The sequence below is a fragment of the Pinus tabuliformis genome, chromosome 7 (assembly GCF_031772625.1).
Source record: "Pinus tabuliformis cultivar Carrire ecotype Pingquan chromosome 7, CPIR1, whole genome shotgun sequence".
Taxonomy (NCBI): domain Eukaryota; kingdom Viridiplantae; phylum Streptophyta; class Pinopsida; order Pinales; family Pinaceae; genus Pinus; species Pinus tabuliformis.
Genome location: NC_142293.1, coordinates 813,084,364 through 813,101,242, shown reverse-complemented (window position 1 = coordinate 813,101,242; position 16,879 = coordinate 813,084,364).

Genomic DNA, 16,879 nt, shown 5'->3' with positions numbered 1-16,879 from the left:
GTCATACAACTTTTTAAGATAGATTTCCCAGTTCTCTAAGGGGATTGAATTATCTTTTTGATTTACGAACAAGCACATTCCGCCAAAACTTTATGGGCACAAGTTTAGAAAGGTGAAGTAGACGCCCTCGTCTCTTGTTAATATAAGACAACTTCTTCTTTTTAATTTGGGTTTTATCTATACTAATATTTTAGATCTTTACAGTTACATTAGGAGCATTTGTAATCGTTTTCCTTGCAATTTTATAGTCTTTGTCATACCAAGGGGTGGAAGATCTGTTAATCTGTTTATATGAAACCTCATTAGAGAACTTGTTAATGGTAGTAGTAAAATTGTAATAAATTTGATCAATGTTAGATATAAGACTTTTGTGATCCATAATGTAGAAATGTCTTTCGGATTAATCACATTATTAGGATTTGGTCGACGTTTCAAACCAACTAATGTGGTCCATTCTCAGGACAAGGCGAAGAATCAATAGATCTTAAGGAATAAATAACATGGATGCATCATTGCCCAGAATTAGCTGTTGGAAAATAGTTGTACTAAAAATTAGAGAGCCTAAATCCCTTTTTAAATCTTTAAACAAAAGATTATATTTTATTTCTTTTTTTTAATATATTTGCAAATAACTATTTTTATTGATTAATAAACCCTAATAATTTTATATATATCCATATTTTTTTATACTTATTTTATTTTACTTTTTTAGTAAATTTATATTCTAGTTTAATTAAATTAAACTAAAAAATTATATTATATTTATCTTTGAATAGTTACTTTTATTATCATTATTCTTTTTTGTTTATTTTATTTATTTAAATAATTTTATAGTTTGCAATAATAATTATTTATGTTAATATAATAAATAAATAAAATATTTTTTCTTTTTTATATTCATAATATGATAATAGAATTAATTTATCCAAAAGTTGTTGTTGTTTCCCTAATTTTGTATTCTTTCTATTTCTAACCATCAATTTTCTTAACAATATTAATATTTTAATAATTTATTATACATTCACCGATATTGATCAAAAACTTTTTCTTAATATATGTTTTAATTAAAATAATTTTATAATTTTAAAAGCTAATTCTAGAACTGTATGGCACAAAATATATCTCTGTTATTTAATTGATTGTATCATAGAAATAAGATCTTGAAGAATCTCAATTAGATTATTTTTCTTTTTCAGGTCCGATAAACCACATTAGTCTTAGTGAACATTAATCATCATCATCATAAAATCATTAGGGTTTACTAATCAATAAAAAGAGTTATTGAAAAATAATATTATTATAATACTAAATAAAATTATAATAGGATAATCTATACAACACAATAAATTAACATGCCAAGATTAATTACAAAAACGAAATGAGATTAAGGGAAAAAAAAAGTCACAATGAGAGGGCACGAATCCAACTATTACTTAATTTCCAACCATCATCCCTATTGAGAATTTTCGTCTATTCCTCAATTTCAATCACCTCTCAAATTCCTATGGTGGAAATGATGTGATGACCTTGGAATTGTCAATGTAGACATGGTGCTTAGTTTTCTTTGCATGTTCAACAATAAATGAGGAGCGGGAATGATAATGCTTAATGTTTGTTGCATGTTCTTCAATTCTCAAATTAATGGAGTGTCGAGTTTCTCCAATGTAGGGAACCCCACATGAACAGGGAAGAGTAAACCCCTTTCATGTCCTTAAGGTTCACAAGGCCCTTAACAGATCTAAGGGAGATCCTAATAGTATCAAGGGACTTGAAGGTAGCAAAAACATTATTCTTTATAAGGATACGAGCAATCTTATTAGTAGTCCAATGGAAAACATTTGAAACTTGTTCATTATGAGCCTTTACATGTTTTTTGAAAAGCTACAAGACCTTGATGTTTACTATAGCTATTATTAAAAAAAAAAAATAGAAAATGAGATTTATTTTGAGATCAAATAATTTAAATTTATTTTTTTTAATTTAAATTAATATATTTAAAATTGTTCTTCAATTCAACTTGTCCTGACGATGAACCACACTGGTTGGTTCAAAACGCGTCGACAAAAATTTCTCCATGTGATTTTCGCCGAAGAATTCTTCAAAAATTTGATATGCATCACAGAAGTCTCAATTCAATATAAATTAAATAGACAATGTTCTGTATAAAAAATAATTATGTAAAAATAGTGATACTTTTGAAAACTTATTTTGAAAAGAATATAACTTCGTGCAGTCATAATAACCTATAGAAAGTTTAACATTACATAATAACCTATAGAAATTTTAACGTTACATGAAAATCAAATATTTGTGATACGTGAATAAGATTACATTGAAAACTTCTAAGGCATAGTGGATACCCTCCTTTTCAGCTAGAACTACGACCTCCACTAGCCTAAGCCCTCTCCCTCCCTACTGCGTAAATCTCACTTCCAATAAGTAAATCCTCCTTTTCGACTACGTATCTCTTCTTCACATGCTAGTCACGCCTCTATCTCCTAGTTGAGCACACTACGCACTTCTAGTGGGTAGTGATGCCTTCATTTGTGCCTTGAAAGTGTGCCATGTGCCCTCCTGATGGCCCTAGCTCTCCTACCTAGCACATGCCACAGTTGCAAGAGGCAAGGAAACATGATTGTTTACTAAAACTATGCCATGTGCTCTTTTACCATGGTTTTCAAGCCAAAGGCTAATCTTCTTTTCCAAAATGAGCCCATAATGTTTGATTAATATGTGGCTGATCATAATGGTCCTGTAGTTAGAGGGAGTGTTTGTGTATGCATTTTTAAAGATAGGAACAATAAGAATTTGCGTCCAAGGCTTAGGGAAGCCATGCTTTACAACCAACTTGAGAAGCTTTTTGAAATGAGGATTGAGGATGAATATTCCTATTTTAAAGATTTCAGCTTGGTATCCTTTGATATCTTTAGCTTTCCCATTAGCGAGCTTATTAATCCTGAACTTAACGTCTTCAAGAGAAAATATATTTTCCTTAATTGGAGTGTTTACGATGGTGTCCATGATGTCCGGGAAGTCATCCAACTTTTTAAGATATATTTCATTGTTCTCTGAGGGGATTGAATTATTATTTTTTGATTTACGAACAAGCACATTCCGCCAAAACTTTATGGGTGCAAGTTTAGAAAGGGGAAGTAGACGCTCTCGTCTCTTGTTAATATAAGGTAACTTCTTCTTTTTAATTTGGGTTTTATCTATACTAATATTCCGAAGCTTTACAGTTTCATTAGGAGCATCTGTAATCACTTTCCTCTCGTACCAAGGGTTGGAAGATCTGTTAATCTATTTATATGAAACCTCATTAGAGAACTTGTTAATGGTAGTAATAAAATTGTAATAAATTTTATCAATGTTAGATTTAAGACTTTTGTAATCCATAATGTAGAAATGTCTTTTGAATTAATCACATTATTAAGATTTGTTCGACCTTTCAAACCAACTAACGTGGTTCATTCTCATGACAAGGCAAAGAATCAATAGATCTTAATGAATAAATAGCATAGATGCATTATTGCCCATAGTTGTACTATAAATTAGAGAGCCTAAATCCCTTTTTAAATATTAAAAATAAAAAGATTATATTTTATTTACTTTTTTAAATATATTTACAAATAACTATTTTTATTGATTAATAAACCCTAATAATTTAATATATGTCCATATTTTTTGATACTTATTTTAATTTTTTTTAATAGTAAATTTATATTCTAGTTTAATTAAATTAAAATTAAAATTTAAAAATTTATATTCTAATTATCTTTGAATAGTTATTTCTATTATCATTATTTTTTTTATCTCTAATATGGGTTTGTTTTATTTATTTAATTTAATAGTTTATAATAATAATTATTTAATTTAATATAATAAATAAATAAAATATTTTCTTTTTTATATTTATAATATGACAATAGAATTAATTTATACAAAGGTTACTTTTATTATCATTATTTTTTTATTTCTAATATGTTTATTTTATTTATTTAATTTTATAATTTATAATAATAATTATTTATGTTAATATAATAAATAAATAAAATCTTTTCTCTTTTTTACATTTATAATATGATAATAGAATTAATTTATTCAAAAGTTTTTGTTGTTTCCCTAATTTTTATTCTTTGTATTTCTAATCATCAATTTTCTTAACAATATTAATATTTTAATAATTTATTATACATTGGCTAAATTATTAATAATTTTTTATATATTGATAAAAACATTCTCTTAATATTTATTTTAATTAAAATAATTTTATAATTCTAAAAGCTAATTCTAGAACAGTATGGAACAAAATGGATCTCTACTATTTAATCGTAATTGTATTACTAAATTATTTTTTTCAGGTTAATCCTAAGAATAAATTTCATTAGTCCAATTATATTAATAAATTAGTTTTTTCATGTAAATCTTGAGAATAAATCTCATTAATAAAATCGGAATGTTAACCATTAAAAATTACTAATATAATTTATGTGAAATTTAACTTATTAATTCGTTTACCAACAAACTATATATATATATATATATATATAAACCTATAATTTGTTTTTATCATGCGTTTCGATATATCCCAAAACTAAAATGAAATGATCAAGTTATAAATCAAAAAAGAAAACCAAACATATAATTTTCTCTTATCATGCATTTCCATAAATCCCCAAAAACTAAAATGAAACGATCAAGTTATAATGCAAAAATGTAAAAATACATTTCATTATAATAGTAATGAAATCCTAAATTATCATGTATGCTTTTTACCCACAACATACATCACACATCATATTTGATTGTTCCATGCACATTTATTTAATTTTAACGTAACTACCTTTTTTTTGTATTTAAAAAATATTATATTTACATCCATTAAAAAATTAAATTAAATTAAATATGATTTGTTTTATTAGATAAAATTATATATCAATTTAATATTTATAATTTTAAATTATTATTGTTTAAAAGTATTAATTCAATTTCAAATAAGGATCATAAATTGTTTCGAATCTAAAAATATTTAACAATAACCTTCCGTCCAATATACAAACATTTGGGAATGGTATTTACTTCCGGAAGAGTATCTATTTGAAAACAATATGCACAATTAACATTCACGTTTTCACACAAAATATATCTCTGTAAACAAAATGCACAGATAACATTCATGTTCTCACACAAAATCCTTATGTTGACCCGTAACTAAAAATGTGAAGCTGCTTATTAACAATAGTAAACCTCTCTCTGAGGAAAAAACAATAGTAAACCTCTCATAAATTATGTCGCCACTTCTATAAGTTTCCTAATAATCCCCTGCTTTTGCATGGATTAATTTGAATTTTCCACAGAAATGAGGCTTAAATGAGAGGGGAGGAAGAGCAATGAAGCAGTGATAACCTCCATTGTCGGAATTGGACCTGTTCCTGCCTTCACCTCTGCGACTTATATTGTGTCGCCTTCCGATCCTTTCCGGCCTTGGAAATGCACCCTCCTTGCCATAAGCATCGAGTAACTCTTTTAAGGACCATGATCCAATTATATCCAGTCTCCTCAACCATTTCAGCATCTCCAGCCCTACAGGAATCTCTTCAAGGTCCCTACAGGACTTTAGTATTAGACAACTTAACTGCTCGAAATCAGATATCCATGATGGGATCTTAACTAAAATGTTGATTGCACAACTAGAGTGTTCAGCTCTACCATACTTTTCATGTCCTCTGGTAGCACCTTCATCTGCAGCATCCGCAGGATAAGGGTTGTCATCTCTACCATCAGCCATTTAAGGTGCTTCAGACTGTGCAGATCACTAAAGATAGCAGCTCGTTTGTACTTTGCATGACTTCCCCTCAGATCAAAAAAATTTGTTCTCGGCTCTGATGTTTGCTGCCAAAACTTTCCAGCACTTTTCCATTTTCAGATACTGCAACGATGTGAGAGTTGAGATCCCACAAGGAATGTATTTTACCCCTTGACAGAAACTCAGATCCAGATATATCAAACTTGTCATTTTATGTAACCCGTGAGGCAACTCACTCAGCTGGCCACAGTGGGACAAATCCAGTATCTGGAGTTTCTTCAATCTTGTTGTTGAATCAGACAGCTTCTGTAAGGACCTGCAATCCGAGGCATGATCGCCACGCGAAGCGTAACTCGTTTGGTGAATGAGAGAGTTGGAAATGTGAATGAAGGAGCAGCTTAGATGGTGAGCGAAGGTTTATATAGTGTGGGGAACATGTAAACACACCCACAGCGGACTTACATGATTGTGGCGACTTGAATGCTATGTTGTTGGCCGACCAACAATGGAGGGCGAGTTGTGATGGTGTAAGGGGCGTTCAACATATGGTGGACGAGTCGGCTTGGGCAGCTCGACTCGCCCTACCATCCATATAAATACAACGAAGCGTTGGAACGAAAAAGGCAAGCAATTCGAGTAAAGTCTTTCGGTGGCAAGTGAAGTGCGAAGGGAAGGTAGAGCTGCAGCAAGAAGGTGCTAATGCGCTCGTCCTTGGGCAGCTCCACATGAAGATAAGCACGTGGACTTGGGAGAAAGACGAGGGTGCAGGTGAAGGCGCCCGGCATTCAAGTGAAAGCGCGGGTGGAGACTTGGGTGAGCCGTCCGCCCATCTTGCAAGACCAAACGCGATGGTGGTGAACGGGGACTCGGGTGAGGTCACCCACTCGCCGTGCGAAGGTGTGAAGGGTGACTTGGGTAAGTCGCCTGATCGTTGAAACGAAGTTCGGTTAAGGAACAGTTGGCAGCTGGTGTGAGGGTGCACCCGCCCAGCTCGGGCAAAAGAACTTTGGTTGACACACGAAGCTGTGGAATATTGTAAAATTGGCTAAGTATGAAACCTAGTGTTTCCCAAGTATACTTGTAAAGCTTTGTAAACATTGTAAAGTTGAATAATATATTAATATCGGGCAGACTCATTGTTCAGGGAGTTGCCCCTCCCTTTATACTGTGCAATTGTGTTCTTCATATATAATTGTTGAAGATAATGAATGTGTATGGGTGTTCATTGGTATAAGGGAAACATAATAATACTTGGTTGCAAAAAACAAACTAAGTAGACTAATGGTTAGGCATAGTCCATGAACATAAGTATTGGTGAAAAGAAAATGTTCGGTGGTGCCGCACCTCGCCAAGTACGGCTGAAAGACTACCATAGGCCTGGGGGCGTGACAGTTGGTATCGGAGCAGGTTGCTCATGATGAAGTGCAGGTGTGGATGCACTTGACAGTTGACGACAGTGGAAGCAGGTACTTGCAGGTGAAGGAAGCTGGTTTCACATACAAGTGGAACAAGGGCTCAATCATGGTTGCAGGAAAATCGGTGAACTGAATCAAGGAGATGATTCTACGAAGACCAAAGACTTGAAAGGAAGTTCAAGCTTTGCAGGTGATAGGTGGAATATCAGGGTGATTCAGGTGAATGGTGAAACAAGTTTAGCGAAGGTGAAGCTTAGTGCTTGGACCAAGCTGAACGAAAAGGCATGGTAGGTTTGGAAGAATTCGAAGGGAAGCTCTTACTTACCTTATACAGGTTGAAGCGGATGAAAGAAGAGAACCCCCGGATTCGAAAGGAACTTGAAGTCTTGGAAAAGAATGTTGAAGACGAACTTCCTCAACTTGGTTGGATAATGGAGTAGGATGAAGTTGCAGAATGTGCTAACAAGGAAGAGGAAGCCGTGACGATTAAGGATGTCGCAAATGTGACAACGGTGGAGGATGAACTTGATATTGATCAAGTTGGACTAGGATCATGTGGTTTGTAGACATGGATAGATAAGGATACTCACATGGAGGAGCCTCACGATGATGAAGTAAGTACTATTGATACTTGTGTTTCATTTGAGCATTTGGTAAATGGACCATATGTAGGGAAGGGTAAAGTTAGTTTGTCAATGCAAGGGAACATCTTACCATGGATGTCTATAATGAGACCTTGTATGGAGAAGCAAGGATTGTTGATTGTTGCAGGACTTGTTGGGGTCATTGCGGAGGATTGGGTCATGCTTTAGCCACATGGAGAATTGGCTAAGTGCCCGGCATGACTCATGGAGAGATTGGAGGGCACACACTTACATATGATGATACTTTGGTGGACTTCTCATGGCCGAGACCAAGAGAAAGTCTTGGTGGAACCTTTAGTGGGAGAGCTATGATGGAGAGACTCATGTGATGATGATATGGTTGGGTGACCGAGTTCACTAAGACCGAAGATTGCAGACTTTGATGAGGATGACCAATTGCTGTGATGAGTCTACTTGGTTGGACTACATGAGAAACTTAGTCATGGACATTAGGTTGGAGACATGGAGCATGGCAGTCTCATGCAGGGACATTGTGCAGGAGCACTTGTATAGATGTCACTTATGGGCATCCAATGAGGAGTGCCAAGGCAGGGTTGTTGTGCAGGTGAATTTGCTAGTGTGACATGGAGATGTTTTACTTATGAGCCGATGGAGAGGTTGTGCACTCTTGTACAACAAGGCCATGGACTTGGATGGAGTTGTGAGCAGACCATGGAGCATTCTTACTACACGGAGAGCTGAGGCATCTTGCAGAGACCTTTGGGCCAAGACTTGTATGCTTGTTGGATGTTGGTTGGAGATGGCTCATGGAGCTCATGATGACACGAGGTTGTGACTTTTAGGGACTTCATATATGGTGGACTTGGAGGATCTGATGCATTGAGGAGCTGAGGTCGGAGACTTTGATGCAGAATGGGATGCATACTTTCAAGTACATGTATGGGTGTGGCTTGAAAGAGTGACTTGATGTGGAGGATCGATATGAGACACTTTGGAGTGATGGAGTTACAACGATGATGATGCCTTGGTGGCAACACTTTGGCATGGGTTGAGCCGAGAATTAACCACTTTTGACACATGGGAGCTGATTGATCTATTATCATGGGCATCACATGGGAGACAAGACAGGTGTATACTTGTTTCTATGGTAGACTTGAGGGATGGCACATTACAGATATGATGGAGGTTGCTTCATGGACCTGGAATTGGCACATCGAGAGTCGGAGTTTGATGAGACGATCTCTTCACTTTGAGGGGATGGTTGTTTTGCAGATGGATGATGATGTTGGGATAGATGCGACTGATTTCATGCAGCACATTGACACCAAACATCATGGACAACATGTTGCAGATGAGATGAGGACTACTTCATGGACCTGAGCATGGCTTACACTTATATGGAGATGGATTCTTGATTGAGTTGATAATGTGACGGGATGTTCAGATAAACAACTGATGGTGGCATGAGGATGTGCATTCTCATGGATTGAGCGTGACGGTTGGATTAGCTACCCAACTAGTTCAAGTCATGGGGGTCGACAGTGTGCAGAGATGTGTTAGCATTTTTTGGATTATCATGACAACAGTTCACACAAGGACGACACATGATAAGGTCGACACGATATTTTTTTGGAGTCGTGCAGCTTGAGATGGAGGGGCTAGCCTTCCACAATGGGGAGCAACATGTAGAGATTGTGACAGGGTGGTTGATGATCATGGATTGAGATGATTTTCCGATATATGACATACCGATGGGGTGTATGCCTTGGTATGGTGATCTTGGTGACATATGGTTGCCAAGACGAGATATTGTCGAGGATGATAATGATTTCAAGTGGGGGAGGATGTAAGGACTTGCAGTCCGAGGCACGACCGCCACACGAAGTGCGACTCGTTTGGTGAACAAGCGAGTTGGAAATATGAATGAAGGAACAGCTTGGACAAAAATATGCGAAGTTACAATGAAGTAATGTGCATTAGATGGTGAGCGAAGGTTTATATAACGTGGGGAGCATGTAAACACACCCACGACCGATTTACATGATTTTCGTGACTTGAATGCTATGTTGTTGGCTGACCAACAATGGAGGGTGTGCGATGGTGTAAGGGGCGTTCAACATACTGTGGACGAATCAGCTTGGGCAACTCGACTCACCCTACCATCCATATAAATACAACGAAGTGTTGGAGCGAAAAAGGCAAGAAATTCAAGCAAAGTCTTTCGGTGGCAAGTGAAGTGCGAAGGGAAGGTAGAGCCGCAGCAAGAAGGCGCAGTTCTAATGTGCCTGTCCTTGGGCAGCTCCACACGAAGATAAGCACGCGGACTTGGGAGAAAGGCGAGGGCGCAGGTGAAGGCGCCTGGCGTTCGGGTGAAAGCGTGGGTGGAGACTCGGGTGAGCCGCCCGCCCATCATGCAAGACCAAATGCGGTGGTGGTGAACAGGGACTCGGGTGAGGTCACCCCCCCGCCATGCGAAGGTGTGAAGGATGACTTGGGTAGGTCACCCGACCATTGAAACGAAGTTCGATCGAAGAGTGGTTGGCAGCTCATGTGAGGGTGCTCCTGCCGAGCTCGGGAAAACGAATTTTGGTTGACATACGAAGCAGTGGAATATTGTAAAATTGGCTAAGTATGAAACCTGATGTTACCCAAGTATACTTGTAAAGCATTGTAAACATTGTAAAGTTGAATAATATATTGATATCGGGCAAACTCATTGTTCAGGGAGTTGCCCCTCCCTTTATACTGTGCAATTGTGTTCTTCATGTATAATTGCTGATGATAATGAATGTGTATGGGTGTTCATTGGTATAAAGGAAACATAATAATACTTGGTTGCGAAAAACAAACTAAGTAGACTAATGCTTAGGCATAGTCCATGAACATAAGTATTGGTGAAAAGAAAGTGTTTGGTGGTGCCGCACCTCGCCAAGTATGGTTGAAAGACTACCATAGGCCTGGGGGCGTGACAACTTCTCTCTCGGCAGTTGTGCTCGATGGAAGAAAACCAAATGCTTCAACGCTCCAAAGCTATTAGGAAATGTTTTGATGGACGTTCATCGCAAATCCAACACTCTAATAGATGTAATAGTGCTCATCACACTGGATGGAATATCTTCCAGAGTTTTGCTCTCAAATAGCAGCATAGCCCAGATATCCTGACCTTTGAATTCATCAGGGATTGACTTAAATTTATTCTCCATCAGAGAAATCTTGCCATTACCTATGCAATCTTTCAAAGGGAATTGCTCCAAAGCTTTGCCCGCTCTAAAGCAGTGATTTTCTTCCTTCTCAGCAATTTGTAGTGCTAGATCGTGTAACACATCATGCATTGAGCAGGCCACCACCTGTCCATCAATGTCCTTGATGCTAACTTCGGTTAGTGACAAGGTTTCTCTCCTCGAACATTCGGAATGTAACGACGAGCAAGTTTTTTCGAAACGTATTTCGAAGGTCGAATGGAAGAGGATTTCATTTCAAAAATTAGGCGCAATACCGAATTTGAAATCCTGCAACATTCAATGAGAGTATGCAATAATAAATTAGACGTACTGTAGTACTGTCATTGCGTGCAAACAATATCAAGAAGCAAGCACATCTCATCAGAATTTCCCTGTGGAGACTCGAGACCTTTCCGGGCCAAAGCACTATTACGTTAAACATGCCTTGTATGTACAGTGAGGCGGCTATCAGATGCATTAAATGCCCGATAGCAGGCTCTTTAGCTCTTGCCTCCAAAGCTGAGCACGAGGGATTTCTAGCCACCTCAGGTGTCATCGCAACCACCAGACCGTAGGAACGTGTGGGTTCCTATGAGGGTATACTATACGGCATACATTTATTTTTAAGTTTGAATTTGACAACCCCGCTTTAAATTCAAAATTTGGATTTATATTTACCGCTTAGTCGATATTTTTCCTAGGACATCACGAAAATGAAGTGAGCGGCACTGACCATGTTTAATTCACAATAGAAGCAATAAGGTTAAAATATGCGTTCAGTTTAAAGTTACGGTGTTCTTCGACACATTCAATATTTAAGATCTCAAGAATCCCAATAGCAGATCAGGTCGTCGAGCTTTGATATGCATTCACAATTCTTCAGCGGATTCAATTTTTAAGATCTGCAAGAATCCCAATAGCAGCCGAGAGCTTTGATATGCATTACTTTGATATGCATCCTGTTGTGGCCAGCAACAACCCCCCCCCTTCGTTCAAACTAGTATCGGCCACGATGCTAGAATGAATGGGGACCCTTAGTTAATTTTCGAAAAAACAAAGTTTTCTTTTGAAATTACAAGCATAAGCTTAGGAAAGGTTTCTTGGACGACTTAAGCCTAAACCTGTGTTCATAAAAGCAAATCTTTAAGGTTGCATCACAAAAAGATAAGAAACGCCTTCGTTTCCCCTCTAAAGGCCAATATGCACATCGCCTCGGTGTTAGTGGACAACATTGCATCGCAATATGCTAGCATCCATGAACAAAAGCTTACAAGTCCGCCGATCTGCGATGTTGCGATCGCGCGATCGCATATCGCAGAAATGAGGCAGGGTACGTTGGCAAACATTGAATTATTGCGATCTGCGATGTTGCGATCACTAACACTTGCGATCGCGCGACATGCAAGGGTACGTTGGCCAGTCATAAAAGCACCTTAGTACGACTCCTTCGGGCGCGCCACCCAAAGAAAATCCACTTACTATAACCTGACTTGGAAATTATGCGCTTTTAATGATAGTAATAAATTTGGTTGTCAGTTATTAAGTGGAATAAAGACGCGTGCCTTAATGCGGATTTGCTTCACGTAAGGTGGTGTATCTAATTTATCTCTTGCATTTAAAACTCTCCCATCACCTTTCTGATCAATCTTTCCATTTCACTCATAACCTGCAGGAGCAAAGTGCGAAGGCAAAATCAAACAGAAACGCTAAGCGAGATGGGGAAGAAGAACAAAGCTCAGAGCTCAGAGACAAGAGAAAAGACCAAGGAGATGGCACCCCTCTACACAGATACTGCATGCAATAAAGACGCAGGCATCTCAACATGGGAAGGCATGTATAGGCTGTTAGAAGAAGAGAACCCTAGAATAATTAAGGTAACTGCTGCCGTCGTAGGTGCATCACGTCCTTCAGAGGCATCCCTGGAAGACCTAGCGTGCTCTTTCCTCCACAGAATAGCGGCAAGGCCGAAGATCCTACCGTATACAGACATGATCAAGTGGATTTTAGATGATGCGGAATTGCATCATAGACAGTTCAAAGTCCAGGGGCATGGGCTCATGGGATCGTTTGCAGCTCAAGACCTGAAGCTCATGTATCATCTTCCTGAACCACAAGCGACCTACAATGCAGAGTTTGTTAGGAAATTCGTAGCAGAGAATCCGGACCTATCAGACACCACTAAGGAATGGTCAAGAAGAGATGAGCCATTGAAAAAGGATAAGAACGGTATGTATAGCACTGGTTCTCTTACCTCTCCGTATTGTTTTGCTACAGCCATGCTCTGTAGGCTATTTGGTAAGCCCGATATTAATAAATTTTCATCCGAATGGCTACCGTTAATTGATGCCGCGGCTAACTCTGAGATAGTGGATTGGGCCAAAATCCTTTATGACACTCTATACACGGCGGTTCTCCACTACCGTTCTAAGAGATCCTTCTCCCAAAGGGTCTACCCTCCTATTTATTTGTCTGCCTATATAATGGACTCTGTCTGTCTTGTATCGAAATTCCCTACTATGGGTTGGCAATGGACTACCCAGGACTCATTGCCCATTCATGTCTATCATAAAGTCTTGTGGGATTCCTAGTTTGCCCCCCATTTTTACCAGATTTGCCATGGGCTCATACTGCCCATGCATAGAATGATATATGATAAGGACCCCCCAAGGTGCTCTCCCGAGGCACAAAACGATATCATCCCCATAGCAAGATGGTTTGGAGAAGAATGGTTTACCTACATTTGAGTTTTTGGAAGCACTGCACCTCCGCATGTCCTACCCTTGTATGTCCCGGATAAACTGTTGGCCCGAGAAATCGCTTATCAGACTTGTTCTGAAGGCGGTTTAACTAAGGACCTAAAGAACAAAAAGAAGGCCATTTGGCCTCAATTCCCCATCACATGTGGGGCCTTCTCTTTGTTCGATGTGGGACACGCTTTTGGCGAGGTGGAGAATGTGTCGTGTCTCCAACTATTTAAGTTCTCACCAAGACCATTCGACCCAAATAAAGTGGCCTAGGAATTTACAACCAATGTCAAGATAAGTGTGTTCTCTGGGAAGAAAGATCCGTTTGATGACCTCTTTCAGAGCAAGAACTCGCTCAAAGAAGTTTTGCAAGAAGCTTAGTCGAGGTTGTCTCCAGACGACCTCCGGAAATTCACGTTGTATAGAGAAAGAAGGCTGGCTAACATTCCACTGGAAAGACTGCGAGTAGCTACCAGAGAACCGACTCCGATCATCAGCCTCAGTGAACACTCCAGCGCTTCCAGATCTAATTCCAGCGCCGTAAAAGAAATATCCGAAAATCCTGAAGAGTCTGTGCACCAAGAAGAAAAGAACGAAGAAACAATCAAAGACACGGCTCAGTCAAGTACGATGGCTCAGCAGCAAGTTATCGCCTCGCCACCAAGAGAAGTTCCCCCTCCCATCGTCGAAACACCTCTTGTCACTGAAGAATTGGATAAAGAATGGGAGACCTTCAATGAACTCATAAATCTTGAAGGTCAAGTCCTGAAGACACCTGTGAGCAATACACAGGTGGTGCAAGAAGTCGCCTCGACCATGGTCAGTAGTGCCGCAGAAATGGAGCATCTTCCTATCGCTCCATCCTCAGAACTTCTACTCAGCATAGAAGAAATACCTCCACTGGATGTATTCTACAGTCCACAGCACAGGCCAGTTGTAAGAAGACAAAGAAAGAAGAGGAAGCTTGAAGATGCACTGTCTCAAGATGTTGAACACCTATATGTCTTGTGGAAAGACCTGAATAACAATCCAACCGAGAATCTCACGAAATTGTCTCAGATTGCAGGAGCATATGCTTCTGCAACTATCGACAAGGCCTCTGAAGTTCAGCAACTTCTAAAAGAACGTGAAATTCAAATACAACTGCTACAGCAATAGTTGCAACAAGCCAATGCGAACATTGAAGCCTCCAGACAGCTCGAAAAGCTACAAGAAGACTTTCACCAGATGCAGGTGAGCTATCAAAGAAATCTTGAAGAAAAAGAAAAGCAGCTATAGACGGTGCAAGAAATGCATAAAGATGAACCTAAGTTGTCAGAGTTCATTTCAGAGTCCATCGGCTTGAATGACCAACTGTCACAGCAACAGGAAGATATGGTACGTAGAATATCACAATGGAGGCATTTTTGTGAAATAAGCGACAAGATCACCAGCCAGGTGGTGGAATTGCGGAACGACTATGACCAGGCCAACAAAAGAGTAACAGAATATCTAACTTGGCAAAATGACGAGGAAGGGAAAAGAGCAGGAGCACCCAAGATTAATGAAAATCATAAGGAGCTGCTCTTTAACAAATGGGACGAACAAATCACACAGGCAGAGCAAGCAGCAGAGACAGCGGCGACACAGGCGAGCATACTTATCGACTGTGTAAATGAAAATTTACACAGGGCCAATTTGATTTCAGAGTCCACTCCGGGGTACCTACCAATCGCGTCGCAACTGGAGGCAGAATGGAAGCAGAAAGCACAGGCAAACGGAAAGACAATCCAGACATTGGCTAAACTAAACTGGGAAAGTTACTGGACTTACTTAGTTAAGCCTCACAGCCAATGCATGACAGTAAGATGCATCATGAACGCAGCCGAGAAAGTAGTGCCAGCTCTTATGGATGTTGTTTTCGCAGCCCAGCTAAGCACAGAAATCAGCCAGCTTGCTCTTCTCAAGCCTATGCTTGACAGCTGCAACTTCAGAGACCAAATTAAGAAGTAATTTCATTTAGAATGTTGTTTTTTGCTTTTAACTAAATTAGAAAAAGGGCGGTCATTTGAGAACCGTATCCTCAATTTTGTAAACATACTATTATTAAGATTAGGTAGTAGTATTTCAACCCTTCTCATTGCATTGGAGAAGGGTCCAGAAATTTGTCAAAAACTTGTCCTCAGAACATGCATTTCTGCACCTCAGAGGAGGGTTTGATGAATGGAAGGATTGGATTTATTTATATTTATATTTACATTTTAATGTCTACTACTGATGTTGCATTTGTGTACTCTTAGTAGGCGTTCAAAGTAAGTAGAAGTAGATCATTATTGCTTGAAGTTTGTGAGTAGAAATTAGTCATAAATGGTACTTTTATCTCTTGATGAATTTCTGCTGATTTGCTTAAAGTGATATGCAGCTGATGTTATTTGTATGTTAATATATAGATTTATGGTTACCATTTGGCACTTTTGTATGGTGGAATCATCTGTTTATGTTTGACATATGAATGATTTATCATGTGATACGCAGTCCACAACTGTCCTGTTTAACTTCTTATGCAGAATGGTTTATCTTAAATGGTTTATATTCTTATAGTAGCTCAATAATCTTCATTACCAGTTATTATATGAAATCTTTTTAGATCACATGATGGAAAGGATATATCCTGGGTTAGAGTAGGTTGTATATGTTATTTTTATTCTGATTTTAGCAGCTTATAGCCAGATGATGAATTAGATTAAAGTTAGTTCTCAAAAAGTTCACTAGAAACAGCATAAATCGAAACTTACACACACAGACCCCTTGCATCGGGAAGCTGGTCCCGTTATCCCCAGTCGGACCCACTACTCCAAACGGGCAAGGAGCCGCCAACCAGGTTTCAGACCGGGTGGGTATCCCCCTTGTTGTCGACCCGATTTCGGGGCCCTCAACACATCCGCAAAACATCCGAGCGGAGAAAAAACATGAAACCTCCTCGCAGGGATAACCGAAAACCTTCTCGCAGGAATAACCCTTCCCTTGGTGGACAAGCAGTCAGGGAGTCGTGGGCAGTTGGAAGCCGATGGAGTTCGGATTTTCTGTTTAAATTTTGACACATTTCTAA